This window comes from Neofelis nebulosa, chromosome 12 (assembly GCF_028018385.1).
Source record: "Neofelis nebulosa isolate mNeoNeb1 chromosome 12, mNeoNeb1.pri, whole genome shotgun sequence".
NCBI lineage: Eukaryota > Metazoa > Chordata > Mammalia > Carnivora > Felidae > Neofelis > Neofelis nebulosa.
In genome coordinates this window covers 36499843-36519147 of record NC_080793.1, presented here as the reverse complement: position 1 = coordinate 36519147, position 19305 = coordinate 36499843, and positions in this window count along the sequence as shown.

Genomic DNA, 19305 nt, shown 5'->3' with positions numbered 1-19305 from the left:
TGCTAGGTTTTATACCTGGGACCCTGCCACCTTCTTATTCTTGGGTTTCATGAGACCTTCTTTAATACTTCCTCTTTTTTGCTTAAGCTTATTTGAGTTGGTTTTTGGCTTCTTGGGAATCCTAACTAGTTTAATTTGCCAAATGAATTAATTATTGAGTATGGATAAAGAAAGGAGATATAGGGCATTTGGGTTCATGAGTGTATATAAAACAGTCAGCAGAGGGACCGAGTTGAATTCAAACTTGGTGAACGAGGACGCAAGCAGAGCGTGCCAAATTCAGGATAAGGAAACATTCAATCTATTTATGTACAAGGTGGTTTTGAGGATCAAATGAGTTAGGAGGCGTAAATGTGCTTTAAAAACTGAAATGGAATTTTTTCAATACACCCAAAATATGCAGCCGGGGGTGGGTGGAGGTAAAAGACTATAAAGAGCCCCAACCACAGGCCTTACCATGAAACCTGATGGCCATCATTCTGCAGCCGTCATCATCCCCTTGAATGCCTAGACCTCTCCTGCCTTCTCTGCAAAGAGCACTCAGCCCCACGCTGCCACAGCACCTGGCTCGTCTGCACTCTGCAGGTGTGTTCAAAGTCATTCCGCTTCTTATTCCTTGTCTGCCCTACCTGGAGACACTCAGACTGTGTGAAGGACACCATCAGGGCCACTGTGGGGTGACTCTGGTGACTGAATAATGCATGAAACCAGCAGTGGCCAAGGGGGAGCCTTCCGAAGTGGGTGGTGGGTTGAGGACAGGGTCTGGTCTCCATCTGTGGGGACCCGACTTTCCTATCCATGGGGTTTTTCAGATTGATGGCTCAGTCCATATGGATGAGGTTCCTTTAGTAGGTTTCCTGGAATGTTTATTAGCCGTGCTGGAAACAGGTACGGACTGACAAATTAGACAGCAGTGCTTAACGGTTTGCAAAGGATGTTCATGTCCCTCCAGTTCATTTCATCTGGGCCTCACAAATGCTCTGGGAGATAGAGGGGTCAAGAGTTGTTGCCTCTCATCTGTTGACAAGGGAACTGAGACCCCAAGAAAGCATGACTTGCTCAAGAGAAGATCAATCTTCTGGGGTGACTTATTTTTTCTTAATGTTCCTAGATTAACTGAATTCACAGTATTTTTCTGTTCTTAAAGCAAATTGGAATGCTTTGCCTGCTCTCCTATTCCTATTTAACATTTTTAAAACTCGTAGTGAAGTATACATAACAAAATTTATCATCTTAATCATTGTTAAGTGTATGATTGAGTAGCATTAAGTACTTTCGCAATGTTGTGCGTCCATCACTTCTAATTTCAGAGCTTTTTCGTCACCCCACATAGAAACCCTGTACATTAAACATTAACACCCCAGCCTTCCTTCCCGCCAGCCCCTGGCACCCATCATTCTACTTTCTTCTCCATGAGTTTGCCTATCTTCAGTCCCTCATGAAGAGGAGTCATACAATATTTATCTTTTGTCTCTGGCTTTTTTCACTCAGTGTAATGTTCTCAAGGTTCATCCATGTTGTAGCATGTATCAGGCAGGATATCCTTCCTTTTTAAGGCTGAATAATATTCCATTGTAGGTGTATACCACATTTTGTTTATCCGTTGGTCCATTGTTGGATCTTTGGGTTGCTTTCACCTTTTGGTTCCTGTGAAAAATGCTGCTGTGAACATGTGTACAAGTATCTGTTAGAGTCCCTTTCAGTTCTTTTGGGTATATGCCTAGGAGTGGAATCGTTGGATCATGTGGTAATTCTATTTAACTTTTTGAGGAACTGCCATACTGTTTCCACAGCGGCTGCCCCATTTTGACATTCCCTTCATCCTTTTCTATTTTTAAGCCAAAATTCATCCTCTGCCATGGCTCTCCAGCATCTCCCATTCATCTCCACTCCCCAAACATCCACCCTGTGTACAAAGCGGATATGCCTGTCCCACTTATTAGAGAAAAAAGTTGCATTAATAGTTAAAAGTGTGGTATTACGCTGGGTCTGGCAGTAGGTGATTGATGGCCTCCATTACACCCCATTAGATATTTTATTCTTGTTAAATGAAGAGCAGCCAACTTTGTCAAGTATTTTTAGTTCCCTCTGGTCTTATTGGTCCGATCTATTCTTCAGGACGGCCTGTAAATGGCCACATATGGCTGAATGTCTGCAGGACGGATGGCCGTGCAGCTGGCGTTCATTGGCCACCAATTTACCCCGGCCCCCTTCATTGTGAGCCTGACAGCGCCGGGGAGCCTTGTAGATCTAACCAAATATATCTATTTTCTAATTGTCTATTTATCACCTTCTGGGGATGTGTGGGCCTCCTATCTGAAGGCAAAGGGGGGATGGCCTTGAACAATGATCCTTGTCAAGGCTCTCGCTCGCTCTAAATTAGGGCCTAGTTGCTAAATAACTAATTTAGTCCTGCTATCAAGCTGAAAAAGTGGGTATTCAGCGCAAAGTGCCAGCTGGGGAATTGATTATGTCTTCTCTCAGCGAGCGTGATAAACCTGCCGCCGAGCCACTGTGGAAGGCTGGAGATGGCTCCCCCGGGGCAGCGGCATTTCATCATGGAGAATTGGCAGGGGGTGCCAGGCCCACTGCCCACGTGGCAGCTGAAGTCCGGGGCACGGGACCTGCCCCGTCAGAGTGCCCACGGGGAGTCTGGCCAGCCCAGCACCCTCCTGGTCTGTGGCTTCTGGTTGGAGCCACGGGGACGTTTGCATCTGTCAGAGACAGGACCAAGGTGAGAATTGGGGAGGGGAGAGGAAAGTCATCCTGACAGTCCCAATTCCAATTAGAGTGAGATTATGGAAGGTAGCTCAGGCCTGGGGTGGGGGAGGTGGGAAGAAATAAAAGGGAATAGGAGCTTCTTAGGATATGTATTAATAACCGCTGCCAGATTGGAACAGCCGCCTAGCTGAAAATAGAGAGTTATGGTTTACTGCCTGAGAAACCTAACAACAACAAAAACAATAACAGCCGTCAATTACTCAGCCCTCCCTTGTATCAGGCACTGTGCCAGGAATTTTCAGATCTTTGATCTCTTTGAATCTTCTTAGTATCCAGACAGATCAGGGTTCCTAGCTCAGTGGTACCTGGAGAAAAGGAATTTCAGAAATGTTACCTAATCAACTTGTTGAAGGCTGAACTCTGCTGGTAAATCTTCCCCCAACTCTTTTTTTTTTTTTTTTTTTTTTTTTTTTACAAATGCCCAAAATGCCTCTATCATTCTTTACTCAACTGGTCTGGGTGCTGGGGGCCAGAGTGGGGATTCAGTCAGACCAGGCCCTGCCTTCATGGAGCTGATCTTTCAGTGGAGGAGACAGACCACACCAGTGGCTCTCAATCCAATCAGACCCAAAGGCCCCTGTGTAACTCAAATCTTTTGAATGGCACCTTTATCATCCTGAAATTAAATCACAGATAATACATTACACTTATTTGCATAATTAAAAATCAGTATATCATTTTCACTGTAACTTAATGGATAAGTGAAAGTAATTGTAATAAAATCATGTGTATTTCAGTGTTCATATGTTTGGTCATAAGTGCACCAGAAAGCATCATGACACATTTAGATGCTTATACTTACTTATAATGAATGTTTGAATTTAACAAAGGAGATAATGTCAAACTGAATGTTGATGACTTTTACTCTTTCTCTTTGACAATTTGAAATAAGGGCTAAAAAAAAAAGATATTGGTCAATATATTTAGAATTGCTTTGAATGTGAAAGCTGCAAGTGCAGACAAGGTAAAAGATTCAGACACCATGAACGTTGGTATCATTTTCTGAAATGAGAAAACTCCAAATTAAAGAAAGTAAAATAATCTTTGTGTTTCCATGGTGGTTGTATACCTGGGAAAGCCAGTGTAAGTTAAGCCAAACATAGTGTTCTTGTGTTTGTGTGTAAGATGGAGTTTTATTTAGAGAAATGTTTTTTAGATTTTGAGAAATGTTTTGATTTAGAGAAATGTTTAAATCTAGATGGAGTCTAGATTTAGAGAAATGTTTTTTTTTTCTTTTTGAGAAAGAGAGAGAGCACAAGAAAGAGTGCATGAGTGGGAGAGGGGCAGAAGGGGAGAGAGAGAGGGAGAGGGAGAGGAAGTGGGAGAGAGAGAGAGAGAGAGAGAGAGAGAGAGAGAGAGAGAGAGAGAGAGAATCCCAAGCAGGCCCCATGCTCAGTGGGGAGCCCAACGCGGAGCTTGATCCCGTGACCCTAGGATCATGACCTGAGCTGAAATCAGGAGTCGGATGCTCAACTGACTGAGCTACTCAGGGACTCCAATGAGAACTATAAGTGGTGTTTGACCCACACAGATGTTATAAGTTTGTGACACAACCCGTGCCTTGCCTCCCGATCATTGGGGGTTGATTCTGCCCCACTGAGAATCACTGGGCTATATAAAAGACAAGTAAATAAACAAGAAAATAATAAACAGCAGTAACTACAATGATCAAAAGAAAACTGAGTGGTGGGTTAGAGAGTGTTTGAGTAGCTACTTGGATTGGGAGGTCAGGATTTCTGTTTTGGGTTAAGGGGCCCCTCACAGCCCAGATGTTCATGGGGAGGAAGAGGCAGAACAGGCATAAGCATCTTTGGATGTTTGTTACTCCATGAGGGCGGGGATGGGGGAAGGAGGATCAGGAAATTGGCCCGGCTGGAGGCCCAGAAGACCCAGATTGGGAGCTGCTCTACCAGTTGCTGAGTGACCTTGGGCAAACCATTTTTTTCTTCATGAGCCCCAGTTTCCTCATCTGTCAAATGGAAAGACTGATGATCTCATTGCTCTCTTTCCAAGTTAATAAGATCCAAAGTGATGGGAGCAAGTGCATTGTACGCCATAGAATTTGAACAGGTTTTAGTTTGCAATGGGAAACATTGGAAACAACTCAAAAACCTCCGAAAAGGAGGACTGAAAACAAAGGCATGACAAAATCACTTAGTTGAGCATTATGTAATCATTAAAATGTTGTAAAATAACAGTTAATTCTGTAGAAATGTTCACATGGTGAGAAAAGCAAGTGACAAAATGATATGGAGAGTATGGTCCTTTGTTTGTAGTTAGAAGAGGAAGAGTAAGCAAACAAAAAACTAACCAACAAACAAACAAACAAAGAATTGGAAAGATATATACTGAAATACTAACTGATATTATCTCTGGGAATTAGAGTTGATTGTAATTTTCTTTTTGCTCCACTGTATAATGAACTGTATCATTTTTGTATTAAGAGAACAAGCCACAAACACAATTTTTAAGATGCTTGTCACACACCAAGACCCATGCTAGAATTACTGGTGCTGTGTCTGGGTTGGGGGGCCAGGGTGCCGTCTTCTTTCTTGCATTTCACATGTGCAGAGAGAAAACACTGTGGCCACTTGCTATCCAGTGAAGCTATGTCCTCCCCAGAAGCAGCTGGCTCTCTTTTTGTATTACATTCTCTGCCTTCAGAGCTTGAGTCAGGCAGCTCCAGGGACTAACAGACAGAGCTTATGATATACCAGATTCTGAGCTAGGTGCCATTATTTTAATCCCGATAACCCTATGAGGTAGATATCGCCCCCATTTTATAGGTAAGAAAAAGAAAATTAAAGGCTAGAAGATTAAATGAATCAGTACTTGCCATATGTCTTCTAAGTGGAAGAACAAAGATTTCAACTCAGGATTTCTAGCTCTGAGCCACGGGCATACATTTGTAACCACTCGGGAGATTAATTACTGGCCAAGTTTCCATGTCTCTATACATGCAGGTGAAAAATGTGTCGAGCTTCCATTTTCTATTGGCTACATGTTGGTAAACACCCACCTCACAGCCTGGCTGGGAGATAGGGGATTGGAGAAGGGTCCAGTGCTCTGTGTGTACAGAGGACGCACGTGGTTAACATGACTTCCTTTCTCTGGCTTGGGTCTGTGTCCGAATTACAGCCCTGCCACCAGGCCCCCTCTGCCCAAACTGGAACCCACCATGCTGGTTCCAATGAAGGAAACTAGAGACCTGGAAGGCAGCCCCTATTAAGCCCCAACGTGGAAGGGGGGCGGGGGGGGTGTCTCTTGAATTTAGCCCAAGGCTCCAGTATCCAACTGCTCATCCACCCAGCCACTCACTCATTATCATCTCTGAGAAAAGGGAGATTTACCTTCTGTGCAAGTCCTTACTCAGTTCTCATGAGGCTTTCTCTCATGTAATTTTGACCCAAAAGCACTATTTGGGGAGGACATACTCATCCCCAATAACTCCAGTGTGATGCTTCCAATGCTTATAAAGCAAAAATGGAGACAGAAACACTAAGCACAGATTTAGTCATTTTTCCTTATAATTGCGAGTATTGTACATTATAAACAAGCCTTTCAAAGATCACTTTAAAAAACAATACACTAAGTGTTTACTTTGCAGAGCTCGTAACTAGAGAATGGCTACTTGGGGCTAGGAGTGTCATTTCCAGTGACAGCATCATCCACAGATCCAAAACATCCTGTATCTTCAATGATTTGGATGGAAGTGAAGATGATGCGCTCTGGAAAGTGGTGTTAGATGACTTGAAAAGTGGCTCTAGGGGTGACAGAGATACCAGTGTGAAAGAGGTATGTGAAGAGAATGGATATAATTGTTTCATGACTTAAATGTGAGCCGGGAAAAAAAGCAATGTCTCTAAATAGCTTTCTAATTAATATAAGACTTGATGTTAACATGTTAATTTTAATGAACATATTGATTTATAATTACTACTTTCCTATATTAATATATTTTATGTAAATTACTTCATGTGAAACTAAATTTTTAAGTTTATTAGTAGTTAGAGCTTTGACTATCCCATCCATATTGCTAGAAGTTGATACATGCAAGTTGGTCAAAGCTTTGTTTTGGAACTCTCTGTTGGCAAAAGACAGATCTGTCTATACTGGGGTCGTCACACGGATAGGCATGTTTACTGTGGGCCTACTATGTGCCAGGCGTGGTGTCAGGCACACAGTGAGGGAGCCCTGGGGGAGGAGAAACCAGAGTTCCAAACCACCACCCGAGTCCTGAGGGTCTGTATGGGAAGAGGCCTGATTGAACCCCTTAATCTTCACCCTCCCAAAAGGTGAAATATATTCTGCTGTGGAGAGGATGTACCCAGCTGCTGGGGTAGCCTGTCTAACATGGTGTTGGCATCAGTGGAGTTAACCGTTTTTGCTCAATGCTCCCTAAGATAATTTTGCAAATCTATGTCCGTTCTTGAGCATTTTAATGTTGACTTCTAGAATATCGTAAACAATTTGAAATAATTTTAAATAAGCAGTTTTAAATAACCACAAAGGATATAATGTCTGGCGTATTATAAATATATAAACTGTGAGATAAGACTCTCCCATTGCTGTTTAAATGTGTCCAATAAAATACAAATATCATAGCAATTTGATACCCACCACCATCCTCTTAAAAAATACACGAATGAGCTCTTATTTAACAGTAGGAAATTGTATTTCCAATCCACTTCCCCTACAGAATTTTATTCTAATGTAATGTATTTTTATGCTTGAAAGTCTTTTATTGATTTTCCTATCATACTTCTCTGCAACAAAAAGATGTATATAAATTGAACTTTTTTATTTCCTAAGACCATAAGCCTGTAAGAATTAAAAAAAAAATTCTTCTGGATTGAGTTATCATTTCAACTATTAGTAATACAAACCTGATAAAAATAACATGAATGTACTGCAAATTTTGATAAATAATTATTAAAGAGTTAAAAATTATTAAACAGAACAGGAAAAACTTCTCTTAATGGGGGCATATAGCCATGTTTTCTGTCTACTACAAAACTCCACGGAGAACCATTCATATAGATTGCGATAGAGATGAAAACCCCTGGAATTATGCAGTGAACAACCTACACAACTGTATGCGGTAGGCCTGGATTTGGGCAGTGGTGGTTATAATGCCTTGATTAAAGGTGACATTGAGAACACCATTTGTTGAAGTGTCCCTTTATATGATGCCCCAGGTTTTTTTTTTTTTTTTTTTTTAATTTTTTTTTCAACGTTTTTTATTTATTTTTGGGACAGAGAGAGACATAGCATGAACGGGGGAGGGGCAGAGAGAGAGGGAGACACAGAACCGGAAACAGGCTCCAGGCTCCGAGCCATCAGCCCAGAGCCTGACGCGGGGCTCGAACTCACAGACCGCGAGATCGTGACCTGGCTGAAGTCGGACGCTTAACCGACTGCGCCACCCAGGCGCCCCAATGCCCCAGGTTTTTTGACGAAAAGGACAATGCAACCATAATAAGCTTCAGGGTGAAAAGATACATGAGTCTGTTTGTACAGTAGAAGAAGGGGGATTATAGAAGGTAGGATGGGAATGGAAAGCTGGCATGATGTTTCCACCACAGGCAGATCAGTTTTAGGAAAGAAATTCATATGGAAGTGGGGAACCAGGAAATTGATTCCCTCAAAGTTATCTTTGCTGGATATGCCTTGGAAAGTTTTTATAGCCCCAGGGGGCTGTGAACCCCTTGGGTATCTCCACAGTCCAGCCGGTCATGCCTGCGGAGCTCTTTGTGGTGCTGACCAGACTGGAGGCTTTCTGCCATTAACCAGCTCCTCTGCCTCGTGGTCTTGGCAGGCACTCTCAGCCAGGATCCCCAAATCCACTGAGCCCACCGCAAAGCCCAACCCTGTCTGTGGGCCTGGTTGATCCTCGTACCGCCCTAAGAAAGAGCATGATAATAGCTCCCACTTGTTTAGAATTGAATAAATTCCAGACACTATTCTTTGCATTTTGCTAATCTCATTTAATCTTCCCTCAAACCCAATAAAGTACGTTCTATTACCCTCATTCTACAGACAAGTGAACAGAGGCTTCCATCTATGAAATAACTTACTCAACATCACAAGTACATGTGGAAAAGGGTGCTTTCAAACCTAGTGCGGGTCAGCGAAGCTCTGAAGCCTGAGCCTTTTTCTATCCTACCATGTCTCTTTGAAACATGAAAGGAACTGTTTTACTTAGGAGCCTGCTACGAGCCAGGTGCTTTGCACATTATCGAACTTAAATCTCACTACTATCCCGCAAGGTAAATACTATTACCTTTTTGTTGCAGATGAGGAAAATGAAGGCCAAGGGAATAAGCAGTAGAGCTGGAGTTGACCCTAGGTCTGTCCATTGCCTAAAGAACAGTCTTTTTCCCCTCCTGGAGGCAGCTTCCTGGGCTGGGCTGACGGCTCTCTAGCCACTGCCAATCCCATGACTGAACAGGTCCATTACCTTTACTATAAGCTCTTCGGTATGAACTACCTTGGATTTCCCTACAAAGAATAAGAGCCATAAAAACAATAAAACCGCCTTTGGAAAATTTGGCCTCTGAGTCCATTTGGCCCAGCCCCACATTTCCCACAATTATTTAATTTAATTCTGAGAATGCTTTGGAACCCTGGCCATGTGCCAGGTACCAGCTAGACGCTGCTAAAGGCCCTGGGGATAAAGGGAAAGGTGGTCCCTGACCTCAGCTGTTGCCACTTGACACGCGGTCTTGTCTTAAATTTCCACAAAGACGGCGGTCAACGTGGGGTTGCAGCAGGACGTGGAGGAGGAGTTGACTGTGATGGGGATTTCGGGAAGACTGTATGGACATGGCAGAATTTGAGCTGGGGTATCACTGCTGCTTGGTTAATTCAGTCAAAACAGGTGAACCAGTCTGAAGAATCTAGAGAAGGTGGGGCCATGTCGTCTAAGCCTGGAGTGCCTGAGCCTGTCTTGTCTGCTGACTGGGAGTTCCTAGGTCATGTCTGTGCAAGAGCTCTAAGCATAATAGTTCCTTGGGCAATAGACTGCTAAGCTCTTCATGGTATTATTTTGTGAAAATAATTCCAGCTAAATACACTTTGGCTTCTCACAGGACTAGGGCAAGAGTTAGCTCTTGACCAGGCTACTCTTGTCATTTCCCTTGCAAGTAGGATTACTCAGGGGTCCTGCTGAATGGAGCCACCTCAGGGCTCTGTGCATGGGGATTTCCAAACTTGACCTCCACAAAATCCTCTGCCCTAGCCTGACAGCCGCTGTAGGACTGCTCCTGGGCTGGCCCTGGGACAACAGTGCCTCCCTGGGGCCCCTGCAGCGGGAAGTAGGACCTCCTCACCAGGGCCCCTCCTGCCCGTTTCCCCCGAACCACACCCACACAAGTGAACCCCAGTCCCCTGCAGAGTGGACACCTCCAGTTACAGGGGCGGTGTTCTGTAGAGGGACCCCCATGGCCAGGACCTGGGGAAGTGGGGGTCCTAGTCCTCAGGAGCAGCACCTCAAGGACCTAGCTGGGAAAGAGAGGCCAGTGCTTCCTGAGGCAGAACCCACTGTTGGAGTATATTTTTTTCTGTAATCCTGGGATATTTGACTTCTCCGAGGAAAGATAAAGTGTTGGGCCACACTTCATTCCTAGTTTCTTTCTGGCAAACCTCTAGTTCTGTCATGATGTTTTTGTTTTCCTTTTATTGCCATTAAAAGGTTTTTTGTTTTTTTTTTTTTTCTTTTTGGGCAACTATAGAGTTTGAAGGTAATGAATTCTGGTCATGCCTGTGACATTAGTGCCATTTACTGAGTTCCTACCAAGTACAAGTTACCTTTCCCGGTTATCTCATTTCATTCTGCAAAGTAGGCAGTGTTGGCCCCATTTTACTGATAAGGAGACTGAAGCTCAGAGGGATGGGGTGGCTTACAAGATCACAGCTGGTAAGTGGTAGGGTGAGAATTTGATTTTAGAAAAGTGCCTGACTCCAGAAAGTGTGTTCTCTGCATGGAGACTCTTGAGCTAGCTCCTCTAGGCCTGTCCCCTACCTGTCAGCACCCTCTAAGATATAACCCCTGTCACTAAACACAGCTCAGAGTTGGATGGAACCATGACTAGATGCACATGTGGCATGAATGCAGCATAAAGATCAGTACCCACCTTGCTGTGTGGCCTTAGGCAGGTCACTCACCCTCTCTGGCCCTGAGGTTCTTCCACTATAGGAAAAGAGCAAGGAATGGATGATTTCTCAGGGACTTTGTACTTCCATAGTCCTGCGCTTCAAATGCCACAGTAAATTTAGGAGCTTTGTGGAGCTGTAGCCCATCTGATATTCTCCCCAACTTGACCTTTTCTTAAATTCATTTCATTAATTCTCTTATTCATAAGAATGCGTTTTCATTTCATGGTTCCTATGTTTAGTGCTTTCTCCTGATGATGCTTCTCTTCCCCGGCATAATTTTTTGTTCCATTAATTTCCAAGGACCATTTTGCCAGATCAGAGTGTTAAGAATCATTCACACCTCTTCCATTTGTCTAACCAACCGCTCATCCATTTCTCTCCAGAAATAATTGTATATGGTTCAATAAGTTTATTGTTCAAATCTGTTTACACTTCAGGATGCATCTCATCAGGATTTGCTATAAAGGGTGGAAAGCCAGTTTCCAATTATCATTATTATATCTGTTTCTCCAAGTTCCCCAAATATACTTTTTCCTCATCTTCGGGAGCTATTTTTAATTTTTTAAAAAATGTATCTTTCTTTTATCCCAAAGACAGACTTTAAACAAAAAAAGCACCAATTCTTTTCAGTGTTTCTTTGCCTCTGTTTCCCTGACTCACCAGGGCTAGTGAATCATCTGGGTGTGATGCTGGGCTTTTTCTGGCTCCAGCCACAACTCCTGCCTTTATTTTGAGAAGTTCCCCATTTAAGGGCACACCGGATCTTTGTGACTCTCAGGCTGCAGACACAGTGGGCAAAGGAGGTCTGAGAGGGAAAGGGGGGTGGGGACAAAAGAAAAAAAAGAGAAGCAGAAACGGAACTCCAGGAGCAAGAACACGAGAGAGAATTTGCAAGTGAAGACACTGCCTGGTCTCGGGACAGCTGGCAAAGGCAAACCAGTTCCCGAAGTAGCCCCAGGTCTGGCTGCTCTTGAACCCACCTCCAGGTAGGAGTAGAGCTTGGGGGTTTGAGGCCGGCAAAGCGGGTTTCAAGGCTGTTCTGCCAATTAGTGGCTAGGCAGCATGTGTCCATTCCGTCACCTCTGCCTTGGTGCCTTAACGGTAAAAGTGGGGATAATAATAGTTCTTGCTTCATAGGTTAATGTGGGGATCTATTCATATAGCCATTTATTCAGTTATTTATTAGGTTCCTACAGTGTTCCAGACTCTGTACTGATCAAGGAGGAGATAGAGAGCAATCCCCAGGCCCCATCCTTGTATTTATGGAATTGAGCTCAGGGTGGGATGACATATTAATATGTTAATTACTCATAAAAAATTTACCAGGACTATGGAGGACCCATGATGCCCTTCGGGGAACTCTGGGAGCATACCAGTTGAGGGGAGGGGAGAGCCAGCGGGCAGTTGTGGCTGTGGGGTAGAGAGGATGGGGAGCCCAGGTCCCTGTGAGGCTGGTGGGAGAGGGCACCAGGCAGGCCTGTCCGAGATAAGTACAGTAGTGCCCAGCTCTGAGTAGCTGCTTCTCTGAGTACTTGAACTGTGCAGGCTTCCCAGGGACTGCAGCCATTGCCCCCTAAGTGCGAATGGAGCTATTTAATGCCTCCTGCCCAATCAAGGGATGCAGTGATAGACCCAGGAGGAAAGAGCTGGGGTCAAGGGTCCCAGTGGTTGGGGCACTAGAAATCTGGATCTACCTGAATGGGGGCCCAGCTTCAGGAGTGCCCGGAGTGAGGTGACATAAAGCAGGGCCACGAGATTTTCTGCAGCTGTCCTCAGCTGTGGTTTACAATTTTTGGCCCGTATCAAAACCACCAGCAGAGTTTATTGCAGATGCAGACGTCTGGGCTCCATTCCTGGAGGTTGGTTTATCATGTTTGGGCCAGGGGCCAAGAATCTACATTGTCATGAGAACCCCAGTTTGGGATCCCCCAGAGGAGCACTGCCCAGTGGAAGCTTGGCCTTCTGAACAAACTGGGGCCTTGTCCAGATTCCTGCAACCTCAGTGGACCTAGGAGGCTTCTCGCTGGAAAGGACTGTTCCCACTTTGGTTCGAATGTGCTAGTATTAGCAGTTTCCCAGAACCTGAAAACATTGAGCTTCTTGTCAAAGCCACGTGGCAGCATGAAGCCAGAACTGAGGAACCGTAGCCTGGTCCCTAATTTCAATGAGCCCAGCCAGATGTGTCGTAAGCTGTGGGAACGGTCCAGCAGGTCCACTGAACATCCAGATCCGGCATCAGTGGGTGGCAGACATTCAGGGAAGGTGGGACATGGACAGCTTCCTTGCCTCTGACGAGTGGTGAGCCACCACTGATTCGGAGAGGGACCCAGCCCTGGGAATCCTGCCAGGCCCAGGGTCTGTTCAGGTACAGGCGCTGGAGGAGGTGGAGGCAGAGAGGGACAGAGGGAATAGAGGACTCTTAGACCTGGTGGCAGGGTGACCAATTTATCCTGGTCTTTTCCTAGTTTTAGCCCTGAAGTCCCATGTTTTAGGAGATCCCTCAGACCAGGGCAAACCCAGATCGTTGGTCATGCTATTTGTGGATAAGGGAATGGCATTCTCCTGGGAAAGCTGGGTTTCTTAGTGGTCACCACAGACACTGTCTACCGTGACTGTGTGATCTTGGGCAAGTGTCTTAACTGCTCTAGGTTTTCATTTTCTGACTGTCATATGGGAATAACATTCCTTCCTGCACAGGATTTTGTGAAGGAGTAAACGAAATGATGTACATAGAACCTTGGCACATTTATTCATTTGACAGATCTGTTTTGGCCACTATTGCCATATTTCACCAAATTTCACTGAATCGAAGATGCATCAATTGTATGAGGCACAATGGTTGACCAATTAAGGAAAAAATGCTGCCAATTAAACTTTGACTTGCAGTGGATCGCAAGGCATATAGCCCATTTCCAGAGATGTGAAATGTGAGAAGATGCCCACCTGAGAATCTGTGAACCAGGTAGCACACTGGGAACCACCGAGGCCACAGGGGTGAACCAGGCTTTGCAGTCTCTGCCTTGGCTCAGTTTTCAGCACAGGGCAAGCTTCCAGGTGGAGATATTTAAACAAACAAAAACTAAAACTAAAACTAAACAAAACAACAACAAAAACCAACCCTGAAGTGTAATATGTCTCTGAAGAACATGGCCAGTGTTCTGTGTTCAATTTAAAACATCACAATGGGGGGCGCCTGGGTGGCTCAGTCGGTTAAGTGTCCAACTTCCACTCAGGTCATGATCTCACGGTTTATGAGTTCGAGCCCTATGCTGGACTCCCTGCTGTCAGCACAGAGCCTGCTTAGGATCCTCTGTCTCCCTCTCTCTCTGCCCCTCCCCTGCTTGTGCTCTCTCTCTCTCTCTCTCAAAAAAAAAAAAAAAAAAAATCACAATGGGAGGCACAGTTTCAGGCTATGTGGTGTGTGGGAGAGAAAATTCTCCAATAGAACTCTGAGTCTCATGTGGAAAAGAAGTTGATTCAGTTCTGACACCCTCCTGGCTTTGTCCTTCGGGGGCCCCCTAGATTACAGGGTGACAATGGCCTCTTTCCCAATTCCAGGAAGCACTTTCTACCAGTGAGACTGCCTGGCTGGAGCGAGCAGCCCGCACTCACTGCCAGTGCCAGACTGGGAGGGCTGCGACAGGTGTCAGAGCTTCACTGGGATTGGATGAGACCATCCTGCCTTCTCCACCTCTGCTATTTTCCCTGGAGAAACGCAGGTTTTTTTTTTTTCCTTCATTGTCGGTTTGCTTGATGGGGAAATTACATCTGCCAGACTCAAGAACTGATCCGTAGAACCGTAACAGCACCTCCACTCCCCTCCCAGTGTGCTTGATCATCTTCCAGAGGAGGCTTCTGGAAGGTCAGGTGGTGGGTCGTTCGGCCCTGTCATGACGGAGATGCCAGGGAGGGCACCTAGTCTCCACCTGGTAGCTCTGAGTTAAATGCTTTGCGGGGTGGGGGTGGGGGGGGACCCAAGCTGAGATCGCTGTTTGCTAGGAGTGTGGCCCACGAGGCATTCAGGGACAGCTTTATGTAATCTCATTAGCTGATGCCGATGCCAGCAAGAGGGGAAAGTGCTCAGTGCGGGCTGAGGCCGGAGCCACACTTGGGTCCCCCCTGCTGAAAGTCTGGGGTGATGGCGGGAGCAGAGGGGCAGAATTAGAAACCTGTCCCAGGACCCTGGGACCCTGGTTGAGGGTAGGAAGTCATTCTAAGTTGGGATGGGATTGGAGAGTTGCCCTGGTAAAGATGCAACGTTTGAAAATATACACTTACTGTGTTGTTTTTTTTTTTTCTGACAAGTTTTATTGTTTTGTTTTGTTTTTACTATAGAAAATCTGGAAAAAAGGCAAAGGAAAAATAACATAAAATGAAATAAAATAAAATAAAATAAAATAAAATAAAATGAAATGAAATAAAATAAAACCTGGCAACCCCACAATCTAAAGTCATCCTTCAAAATTCTGGTGTGTTTTCTCTGGGTATCTTTTTCTAAATACAGACCTAACCCATACATCTGAGGGGCCCCGGGCAAGAGTACTATTGGTATTCCCGCCTACCACACGTTTAAATATTTAATGTTTAAATCATTTTTCTGAGAGTTACTTTTATTCTAAAATATGCAAAATTATTAGGATGAAAAGGCAAAACTCAGATTACAATTAGTAAATATTAAAAATTTAGATCAAAATTATTTTAATAAAGCTGAAATTTAGATTTAATTTTTAAACAGTTGATTAAATTAAATAAAATATTAAAAATATTAAAACTATGCTCTTTTAATGGCCAGGGTTCATCTAGTTGTCCATGTAAAGGGTTGACATCGCGCCTCATCCATTTTTGTCTAGATCTACATATATACAGATCTAAGGGTAAAATGAATTATTTAACATTGTGGACGATTTCTCAGCTGTTACATACAGCTGTCCCAGGTATTGTGCTAATTAGTGAGTATTTCTGGAACCATGAATTAGAACATGAAGAAAAGCAAAGAAACGGACCCTTGGCCCTACAGGGAGATGATACTAGGCTATGCAAGAAAGGATTGCGTTTCATGCTATCTGAGAGAAGGTATTTGATGAATTAATCTGTCTTTTCTCTTACTTAAGCACGTCCGCAACTCAAATCTTCCCTGTAGTCTGCAGTGGTGTCTGTGATGTCAGCAGCAGCAGTGTTGTGGCACAGGGACTCAGTCCTCTTTTGTTTCAAGGACGGAGGGCAAGAGATTGAGACACATCTCCTGGGGTTTGAGTGATGTTAGCGGACAGTTGATCTTTCTGGTTATGCTTTGCAACACCGGGCCCCAGATCCTAAGTAACAGAAGTGCCCATGTCTTCTGTAGTAACTGTTTATGTGTATGTGTGTGTTTAAGAAATGCAGAACAGCCTGAATTGTGGGACCCAAGGCAGAGACCACCCTTGCTGAGGTATAAAGTCCAAGGATATATATGTATAATAATATGTATATAATCGTGTATGATTTCCCCCCAATTTTCTGTCATGAACACTTTCTTTATATTCTTCTGAAAATTTATTTTTAATATTTATTTTTAGCAATATTCCATAAAACAGACCTATCATCATTTATTAAACCAGACCCCCTACTGTTGAAATTTATGTTGTTTTCAATTTTTCTCTCTTATAAACAACACCACAGTGAACATCCTTACGCACATCTGGGGTACATTTCCGGAAGCATCGCTAGGTCAAAGGGGACGTACATTGTGTACACAGAATTAAATCAAGAGGGGCCCCTTTAGAAGTCCAATGGTGAATTGATAAGCTGTTTTATCCTTTGTTAAGGATTGGTCCCAGGAAGACTGACAGCACTAGAATTGGCCCAGGGAATGGCATATGGCGTTTTGGATCCTCTCTGTGTGAATTTGGGCAAAGTTCTTTCTGTCTGGGTCTCTGTGTCTCCATCTGTACAAGGAGAAGTTGAGCTAGATTTTTTTCTCAGAGTCCTTGCGATTGGAAGCGCTCTGATTCTGGGAGGTTTTGCCTGCTGGGTGTGAGCAGAGCCCAGCTCAACCCTGTGGGACTCCATCCATAAGACCACCCTGCCCCCTGCTGGCCAGTTGCCAGATGCCAGTCCTGTCCCTGACTTGCAGAGAGAAGCCCTGGAATCTTGCTGAGCTCATAGAAAGTCAGCTACCCACTGTGAAAGCAGCAGGTTATGAGAGGTTGAGAAGTGGTTGCTGTTTTCTTATCAGAAATAACGTTCTTCGGGCTGTGCTTCCAAGTGTCTCATTTCATCTATTTGTTCAGCAAACGTTTCTAAGTTCCTCCTTGGTGCCAGGGCTGGGAACTCATTTTTGCCCTTGAGGAACACACAGTTGAAGAAGGGCAGAACTGGCCACATGTCACTACCATATACAGAGCAGAAAGAAGGATGTAGAGAAAATGCTTCAGCATTTGATTTGGCTGATTTGGCTGTTTCTGGGTTCTTAAGCCCTTGATATTCATTTATTTGGATAAGGAGCCCAAAGAGATAGCTGTTCTGGGTTGAATGGTGTCTCTCCTGGAACCTGTGAATGTGATATAGGGTCTTTGCAGATGTATTCGAGTTAAGATGGCCTCATGGTAGTGGGCCCTAGTCCAACAACTGGTGTCCTTATAAGAAGAGGAAACAGAGACACACGGGGGAAAAGGCCCTGTGACAACAAAGGCAGAGACTGGAGGGATGTGTCTACAAGCCAAGGACTGACAAGGATTGCCAGGAGCCACTGGAGGGAAGCCAGGGAGAGGCAGGGAAGGATTCTTCTGTAGAGCCTTCAGAGAGAGCATGGCCCTGGCTGACACCTTGATTTGGGACTTTTAGCCTCTGGAACTGTGCTAGAATAAATTTCTGTTGTTTAAAACCATCCAGTTTGTGGATATTAGCCCTGGGAAATTAATATCATCGTGACTCCCTGGGGATGAAAGTTGGCACACCCAGGAGGACTGGGGATCTAAGTGAGAGAGAAAGAAAGAGGGAGAGGGAGAACGTGTGAGTGGGAGAAGCTGGAAGGCCCCAGTTGTGGCCCCAGGCAGCTGCTGGGTGTTGGTTTGTTTGCCGAGAGAGAGAGAGAGAGAGAGAGAGAGAGAGAGAGAGAGAGAAAACATGTGAGTGGGAGAACCTGGAAGGGCCCCCAGTTGTAGCCCTAGGTGGCTGCTGGGTGTTGTTTTGTTGGCCTATATAGGAAAGCATTGGAATGGACCAGTTACATGGTTAAAATGTTTCATTTCCTAAAATTATTCTTTGGACTATGCCAAAACTTTTTCTTTTTCTTCTTTCTGAGATCAGAACACTTTTCTTAAACAAAAGCAAACGTAGCACCCCATATATAAAAGAGGAGGTTTTGTGTGCCCGTTATAGGGTCCTGGGGCTTGGTGGGCACTGTTGAGAGCTCCTAACCCATGTCCAAGGGTGCTGAGGCTTTGCTTGATCCTGTACCTGCCCCTCTGGTGTTGAGAAGAGTACAGTTGATGTCAAATGGATAACAACCCAGAGGTGAGTAACTTTCTTCATTATTTAACAGGAAGATTTATTTCGCCCATAGGGTTCACAGAACTTTCCCATGGCCTCATAGAGAGTAAGTGTATTTGTTTCCTGTGGCTGCTGTAACAAGTTCCTGGTGGCTTCAAACAACAAAATTTATCCTCTTGTGGTTCTTGAGGTCAGAAGTCCAAAATCAATTTCACTGGGCCAAAGTCAAGGTGTTGGCAAGGCCACACCCCCTCAGGACGCTCTAAGGGAGAATCTGTTGTTTGCCACTTTAGTCTGTGTGGTGGCCGCTAGCATCCCTTGGCTTGTGGCCGTCTCTGCCTCTGTGGTCACATTGTCACATGTCCCATGTCAAATCTCTGCCTCTCTCTTATAAGGACACTTGTGACTGCATTTAGGGCCCACCTGGATAATCAAGGATGATCTCTTCATCTCCAGGTCGTTAATTTAATCATATTGGCAAAGTCTACTTTGCTATGCAAGGTAAGATTTACAGTCTAATTCAGGAGTTAGGACCTGATATTTGGGAGGGCCATTTTTTTTTCCTTTTTCTTTTTTAAAATTTAATTAATTATTAATTAATTAATTTTTTAACATTTATTTTTTGAGAGAGAGAGATACACACAGTGCAAGTGGGGGAGGGGCAGAGAGAGAGAGGGAGACACCGAATCTGAAGCAGACTCCAGGCTCTGAGCTGTCAGCACAGAGCCAGACTCGGGGCTCGAACTCACGAACCCTGAGATCATGACCTGAGCTGAAGTCAGATGCTTAACCAACTGAGCCACCCAGGTGCCCAGGAGAGGGCCATTTCTCATCCCACTATACAAGTGACATGTCTATAAGTGAGTCAGTGGCAGAGACATACTCAGCCAGTCACCT